An 8,328-nucleotide genomic window follows, 5' to 3' on the forward strand; every position below is an offset into this window, starting at 1 on the left:
CTGCCCCTCAGGGCCATCAGTGACTTTGGAGGTGGGCCTCCGCACAGCCTGATGGGACCGTGGCCCGGCCATCCTGGACACTCACCTGATGAATGAGGCAGGAATTCAGATCCTCCAGAGGGAACGTGGCCCTGTGACACCTTCATTGCAGGCTTCTGGCCTCCAGAACTGCCAACAGCCAGAAGAGCTGCCTTCTGGCCGGGCATCGGGGCCTCTGTCTGGCTGGACCCCGACGGCCTCCCCAGGCCTCCGGCCCTCTCGTATAGCGCTGCCCCCTGGACCGTGTCTATCTGTCTCGAAGGGGTGGGTCTTGGGGAAAGTTGGCAATCCCACATGGAAGGACACCGTCCCCGGTGAAAATGTGGAGAAGCAGGTGCAAACCAGGAGGTCCACGTGCCACATCTGGCCCGCGCAGCGTAGTGAAAAATGTGAATTAGCAGCCCGTGCTTCTATATGAAAATATTGTTTTTCCCATTCCTTTTGCCAAGTTAGAAAATCTGGCCTGAGAAGTGGAAGCAGAGAAGCCGATGGCCCCTTTTTTAGATCTGGACACGTCTATCCAGCTTTCCACACTCCCCAGCAGGCCCCCATCAGTCTCTGACACTGAGGCCAGGTATCAGTCACCATAAATCACTTCTTCTCATTTTGTGGGGCTGGTGCGGTGTCATTAAAAGGCGGATGAAATATTCCTTACGCCCGTGTCTCTATCGAGAGTACGGGAAGGAAAGGGCTGTGTCTTTAAGGGAAAGTGGGAGCGAACATATATCTTGGCGGAAGTGGAGATTCTCCTTATGTAATTACTATGCAAAGTGTTTCTGCGCCCAACACAACAAAGCCCAAGACGCCATTACGGGGAAAGGAAAAAAAAACAAAACAAGCCAGCCTGCTCATCCCCTTACATCACCTGCTCCGTCCCTGTAGGGAGGTGACTGCCGTTCGCGCTGGAAAGGTTGTGGAGTGCACTTTCCCCTCCCCGGCTTCCAACCGCGTGGTCACCTCCGCTGCCCCGGCTCACCTCACCGAGCCCGTTCTCCCAACGCCATGGCCCCCACGCTCGCCCGCTTTGGGCGATCTTTTCCTTCCATCCCAAACGCCCTTTCGTGTGGCCTCGAGGTCCTGCTGGCCTCATCGGCTCCTCCAACTCAGAAGCTTGGGGATGGTCGTGGCTGACTCCCCAGAAGCCTCATGTTCATGTGGGCCTCTAGATCCCCAGAAAGATGACTTCCAGAACTTGGTGTGTTTAATTATGTCACCCTGGGGGGTTTACTGCACTCCTCCGAAAACAGAAGCCCGCCGAAACTCGACCCACCCTCTGGGAGCAGGGCAAGGACTCCCAGGAGGCACGGCTCTCCCCTCCACCTCCTCAGCAAGAGCTGAGTCCTCGGCAGATCTTAGGTTTGAACCCAGCACTGGGGTTCCGGGCCCCAGTCCCTGGAAAACTGTTATACCCTTTCGGAGTCTCAGAGTTTTATAACCGCTCAAAGATCAAACCACATAATTTCGGTGGTAACTACTTAGAAGGGGAAAAAAAAAAATCCTTAAACTTCAGTGGCAATAAAACTTCAGTGACCCGTGAAATACAGAGATCGCTGTGGGCAGCAGGGCGGTCTGGAGCACCGAGCAGAGCGCTGGCTTGTAGGGGGACTGGGTCAGAGATGACAACTGTGGGAAGTTTAGGGAACTTTATGCGTTCCCCTGGAATGATCACCCAAACCCTCAACACTCCACCGTCTGATCTCTGTCTGCCAGCAGACTCCTACTCACCAGCTATACCCCACTTGGAATGCCCTTTCTTCTGGAAGGCTGCCCAGACCCACTTCCCTTTTCCTGTACTCCAACTTGATGACTTTCATAGTGCTTTCCCTGTCCCCAACTCCGTGTAATAGACATCCCATCACACAGTCCTTACTCTCAAACTTCGTGCCTCCACGAAAAAAAAAAAAAAAAAAAAGCTAGCTCTCCTCAGTCGTTCTCTGCTTTCAACTAGGTACTTTGGACTTTCTGGAAGAAACTTGCCCCAGCCCAGGCACAGACTCAACTCCTTTTGCTCCATGCCCCGCGGCTGTGGGCCAGCTGGGTTACTCCCACACACGATCCTGGCTCCCAGAACTGTAGCCTGGGCACAGCTCCAAGGACCTTGGTTGCACAGTGTGGGAGGATAGACATCCCAGCAATGAGACGCATTCCCACCCCTGTGCTCCTGCTGTTCGTCTGTCCTATGTCTCATGTTTAGCACCCTCTTGTATCTTTGTCTATCTCTCTTGCCGATCTGTGCTCCTCAGAGGCTAAGACCCTGTTTTATCTTTCTGGGCCTCTCCAGAACTTCATGTAGGGGCCTGACACCTAACGGGCCATGATAGATAATATTATTTTTCCCTAATTCTTCCTTTACTCCTTGTCTCTGACACTGTATATAGTGTGAACAGAGTGTATCTCCCCATCCTCTAACTTGGAGCTTGGCCATGCGAATTGCTTTGGCCAATGCAATGTCACTGAAAGTGCCAGTTACAGGCTAAAGCTTTAAGCTTTGGCCAGCCCTCCTGAAGCTTCTGTCCTCCGTGATGAAAAAAATCATGTCCCAGGTAGCCATTGCTTCTTTGTCCCGGGTCGCGGAATGAATCCTTGTGGGGCAGTCACGACCCAAACTGACGCCTGGACTCAAATCGAGCCCACTTTTAACCATGACCAACCTCCAGATCTGCAAGCGTGAAGTAAACATTTGTGGCTAAGTCACTGAGATTTGGGGGATTGTTTGTTACAGAGCATGATCACACACACACACACACACACACACACACACACAACTAATACACGGTCCCCAAGGACACATTTGAGGGGATAAACCAGTGGGGAATGAATGAGTGAAGGCAAAACTCATTCTCAAGGGAGTCAGCCCAGCTCCAGATGCAGTTCACAATAGTTTAGTGATTCTCCAGGTGTCCTGCCCGGACCAGCAGCATCTGTGTCACCTGGGTACTTTCTAGAAATGCAGATTCTTGGGGCTATCCCTGGACTTCCTGAATCAGAAACTCTGGGGGTGGGAGCCCAACAACTTGTGTTTTCACAAGCCCTGCGGGAGACCCTGATGCATAGTTGGGTTTGAGAACCACTTCAGTACCTGCTGAAATAGAACAGCTTCCTTCGGTCTAAGAACCATTTATCTCCTTAAATGCAGACACTCCAGAATTTTAAATGATGAAGCCCAATTAACCAAACACCTTGACCGGCACGAACACCAGTCATCCCTTTTAATCTAAGGGGCCCTGAGGCATTTCATCCAGGCATAGAACTTTCTAGTACGGGGGCTCTCAACTCCAGCTGTATAATAGAATCTCTCAGGAAGCTTTCGAAAATCCCGATGCCCAGGCCACACCCAGACCAATGAAAACAGAATCCCTGGCGGTGAGATCCAAGCATTCCCCAGATTATTTCAATGTGCAGCCGAGGTAGAGAATAAACTTTCCTTTTCTAAGGGACCAGGGCTGACCCGGCTCTGCTCGTCCTCACCACCGTGCAAAGCATTGCACATGGCCTCCCCGTGTCCGCTCTTAAGAACCTAAAGGTTTGTTAAATGTCCTGTGTCTTGCTGCATTTTGCAGCAAATGTGAGAGACTGGGTCCGACCAGGCGGGCCCGTCACTCATTCTCGCAGCCTGCCCGGGTACCTTCTGCACACCAGGCAGGGTGCTAAACGCTTGCGGGTCTTACCAGCGGCCAAACCGAGCCAGGCAGCCGCAGAGGGTGAGGGCCCGTCTGGCTAAGAGGCCCTCAAACACGAGCTTATGCTTTGGAGCACCGTTGGCGGTGGGGCGGGGGGGGGGGGGGTCCCTGGAAGGGCACAGGTGCCCAGGCCCCTCTCAGGAGGCCCACTGGCTGGCAACCCTCCGTATCCAGCCAGACCGGGAAGGAGTCCGAGTTGCTTAATTTCACTGCCTCCCTCCTGCATGAGCTACAGTGGGCCAGGGCCTTTCTCCCTGGAAGCTTCCCCATTCGCGTGGCCCTGCCTCTTCACAGCTCACTCACTGTAAGCCTCCTGCCCACGCCCCGAAGACCTCCTCCCCTGCTTAGCTGTCTTAGGCAGAGTTCCCCAGAAGCAGACCTTGTGCCGAGGATTGCAGCGCCAGCGATTTGTGAAGGAAGAGCTCCGGGCGGAAACAGGCAAGGGAGTGGGGGAAGCAGGACGGGCAAGGGCACGAAGCCAGTTGCGTGTGCGGTGTCGGGCCCCGCTCCGCGGAGGGAAGCTTCTGCCTGGCCCTGCTAGACCCAAGGCAGGAGAGCTGGGCCTTGGCACCGCTGGGCCCAACGATCACTGGCAGTCGGCTCTGGACCACGCTGGGGCAGGGCGGGCGAAGTAAACTCCTGGGCACTTCCACTCTCTACCTGTGCAGGCGAAGCGGTTTCAGCAGCCCGAGAGCAGGCCTTCAGAAAGGAGTCCCAGGTACAGCCCATTGGGAGCAAAACTACCAGAGCTACAGGGAAGGCTGTGCAGCACAGCAGCAAGGATCCAAGGTAAAATTGCCAGGTCTAGCAAATAAATACGGGATGACCAGTTAACATTTGAACTTCAAATAAACAGTTCATCTTTTTTAGGGTAAGTATACCCCCATGCAATATTTAGGATATACTTACACTAAATATATTGTGTATCTGAAATTCAAAAGGTACCAGGCCATCATGGACCTGTGTTTTCTTGGGCACCCCTAGTCCAAAGGTGACAAGGTAAGCCCATTTCCTAATGATGCTGCTGTGTGCGTGTGCCCTGTAGAACCATAGGCGTCACCCTGGGACGCTGCTTGTAACATTTGGAGCTGTCTTGGCTAGGGACAGAGGTCTGGACTGAGAAGGCAGTGGGGAAACCAGTACTAAATGTCTCGTTGGCCCCTTAGGCACCTCTTCTGCGTTAGACCACAGCTGTGAGGCTTCCCCAGAGCCACCCTACCCCAACGACAGGGATAAAATGATTGCCTGGGTGCCTAGCCTGCCTGCCGTGCCTTGGAGATCAAAGTGCTAAGGGCCTGAGCCAGTCTCTCCCTTGGTCAGCCTGACCCTTTCATTAAGTATTTTTGCATCCTTCCACCAGTCTTTAAATAATGAAAAGAGGGCTCCGATAGTTCTGGAAGTTGTCCCGATGGCTGGCAGGTCCTGAAAATAGGTTGGGATTGATTGATTGTAGTTATAACCAGCAGGCCCCGCCGTGGGCGCCCCCGGCCCATGCATAATATAAAATATACAAACAGCAGACAGGGAACAAAGCCAAGACTGTGGCTCTTTACTTTGATTTGCGATCAGCTCCTTTGAAATCCCCTGTATTTAGAAGACTCGGTGAATGAATACAGCCCTGCTTCATAGCCCCGATCTCTCCCAGGGTCCCGAGACCTCTGGAGCCAAGGAAATAGATGCATGCAAAGTATATGCCACGCTTGAGCCTTTTGTGGGGGCCAAGCAGAGCGAAGGGCGGGGAAGGCAGTGGGCAGCTGGATGCTTTCATGAAGTCAAGGTGTGGATCGGTATAGAGGACCACGTCCCGGGGAACTCTCACTCATAATAATTTTCTCAGATGAACTAAGGCACAGAAGGGATAGAAAATGCCTCTTGTTGGGAAACCTGGGTCCCTGATGAAACTGTTGAGCCACCAAATTACCCAACCCTGAGTACCTACTGTGCTTCTCCAAATGCAAGAGAACACATTTTTCTTATTATTTAAAAAGAGAGAGAGAGAAGAAAATGCGTTCTGAAGCATTCTAAGTGCTCTTCAGGTCTTGAGGTATTTTGAAAAGGTATTTCTCTGTAGAAACTTGAAGCATTTCATTTCAAAAGTACAACCACTTGAAAATGACAGGATGTAGCAAGATAATTAGAAAGGACTAGAAAGCATTGTCTTAGGCTGGGTCCCCCCCTCACCCCAGAAGCAGACCCCGAGACAAGAATTCGCGTGTAAATCGGTTATTTAGGAGAATATCTCGGGAAGCACTGTAGGGTGGGGCGGGGGGGGGGGAATCACAACAGGGAAGGGCAGGCAGGCACTACTCTTCCTTTTCAATTTCCCAATCATCACGGACCTGTACTGTTTGATCCCTAATAACTTGGGTAGGCAATAAAAATGAATTTGTAGAAAAATCAAAAAAAAAAAAAAAAAAAAAGACACGCAAAGCACAAGCCCACTTCTTTTTTTAGTATTAGGTGCAAGAGACCTGTAACCACCTGCAAAATGACTACAGAAGTTCCTAACTGCATGCTTTCAGTTTCCACACTTCTCACAAACCAGCAATAAACGCTTCCCAGACAGGGACACCTGACACCTCGGTCATGATCTCACGGTTCAGGAGTTCAAGCCCCACATCGGGCTCTCTGCGTGGAGCCCATTTCGGATCCTCTGCCCTGACCTCCCCCCACCCCCGCCCCCCGCTTTCATTTCCTTTCTCAAAAATAAACGTTAAAAAAAAAAAATGGTTCCCAGACTGGTACCAGTCCCAGGACCAGACTCTGCCCTCGTGTCTTAGAGTCTGCGCCTCTCAGAGGCGCGGAGCTGGGATGTTCATCTGAATCATGGTTTTAAGTTTGTTTATTTTGAGAGAGAGGGGGGGGCAGGGTGGAGCATCGAGAGAAGGAGAGAGACAGAATCCCAAGCAGGCTCCACGCGGTCAGCACAGAACCCGCCAAGCGGCTCCGTGTCAGGAAACCGTGAGATCGTGACCTGAGCCGGAGTCAAGAATCGGACCCTTAACCGACTCCGCCACCCAGGCGCCCCTGGGGTATTTACGTTTAAACGCATAGGTTGAGGCTTGCCTCACGGGAAGGCAGCAGGGGTGGGAGATCGGCACCAGTTCTCTCGCGGTGTGTGCAGGCACAACAGAAGCCCTTTGACAAAGAGATGCGGAGGTACGGGTGGGGGGGTAGTGCACTGAATCAGTAAGGGCCACGTGGGGCAGGCGTGGGGCAGCCACGGCATTCTAGATTCATGCCGCAGGAAGGGACCGCAAAAGCCATCGGCCCAGCCTCCTCTCCCGCAGGAGGTGGAGAAACTGGGGCCTGCGCCAGTTATCGTCCCACTGCGGTGCTCAGATGGTACCGAGAAACACGGCAGCCAGGACTAGGGTAGAGGAAAGGGCTCTCCCCACCTGCCCGCCTCTTGCCCACATCGGGATTCTTCTAGACCTCCGCTTGCCTCGTCCCCGGCACCCTCCAGCGACAACCGCCAACTGGGACGCGGGTGGCGTCCTCCGCAGCGCGGCCAACCCCACAGGGGTGAGGCTGGCGAAACTCTCATCCGCCCGTTAATCAGCTGGGAGTGGAGGAAAGGTCCGCGGACTGAGCGCGAAGCCGGGGCCACACCACAGGTCTCCCGGCTTGAACCCACTGCGTGACCCTCCGAGGCTCTCTGTCCACATCCGTAAAATGGAATTGCTAACCTGTGCCCTCCTGACCTCACAGGGCTGTTGTAAGGATCAAGTGAGATAAATAAGTGAATGAAGTTCTTGAAAAGTTTTAATTAAGTCCTCTAGAGCTGGCAACCGCGAGAGGCGCGCGTTACCCAGCCCCTCAGGTCTCAGAGCACAGACCCCCCACTCAATAGTGACTTTAAAACGTCTCTGATTAAATTCAACACAGGATCTTGGTGTGGACCCCAGATCACTATTTGAATGGCGCCTGTATAGTAAATAATAGTTGTATCAAGGACAGATTTCTGAATCTCTGTATTTGTATCAGTGTTAAGTTTCCCGGACTCGACCGTTGTACTGTGGTCACAGAGGAGAATGTCCGTGTTCCTAAGAGGTATTTAGGATTAAAATATCATCGTAGACACGTTATCCTCAAGTGATTCTGCCATAAGAGTAATAACACCAACAATAGTAACAAAAGAGCAGTAATAATGTGTGTATGTGACACGCACACACATAGAAAGAAAGAAAATGTGATAAAAAGTCAAGAATTATTGAACACCAGTGATGTGTTCCTACTGTCCTACTGTTTTTAAAACTTTCCTGTAAGCTTCATTTTTTTTTTCAAAATGAAAAGGTTTTAAATAAATAAGGAAATAAATAAATTGGTCGTTTCCTTCCTCAAAAAAAGTCTCTGAGCCTCGGAGCCACTCGAGACGCTGTATTCATGCCGGAAACTTCCTGGTCCCTTATTCAGGGTTCACTGACTCGTGTTCAATGCAGATTTCTAAGAAACTTGGTTATCTGATTTCTCAGCCCAGGATAGAATTGGAAAGGAGAATGAGGGTAGGATCTATCAAAGACCCCATGGCCGGTTAGCCGTGGAGAGCAAATCCACTCATATCTTGGGTGATCTCCTTTCTCTACTCCATGTTGAGCCTACACAAAAG

The sequence above is a fragment of the Felis catus genome, chromosome X, assembly GCF_018350175.1.
Source record: "Felis catus isolate Fca126 chromosome X, F.catus_Fca126_mat1.0, whole genome shotgun sequence".
Lineage (NCBI taxonomy): Eukaryota > Metazoa > Chordata > Mammalia > Carnivora > Felidae > Felis > Felis catus.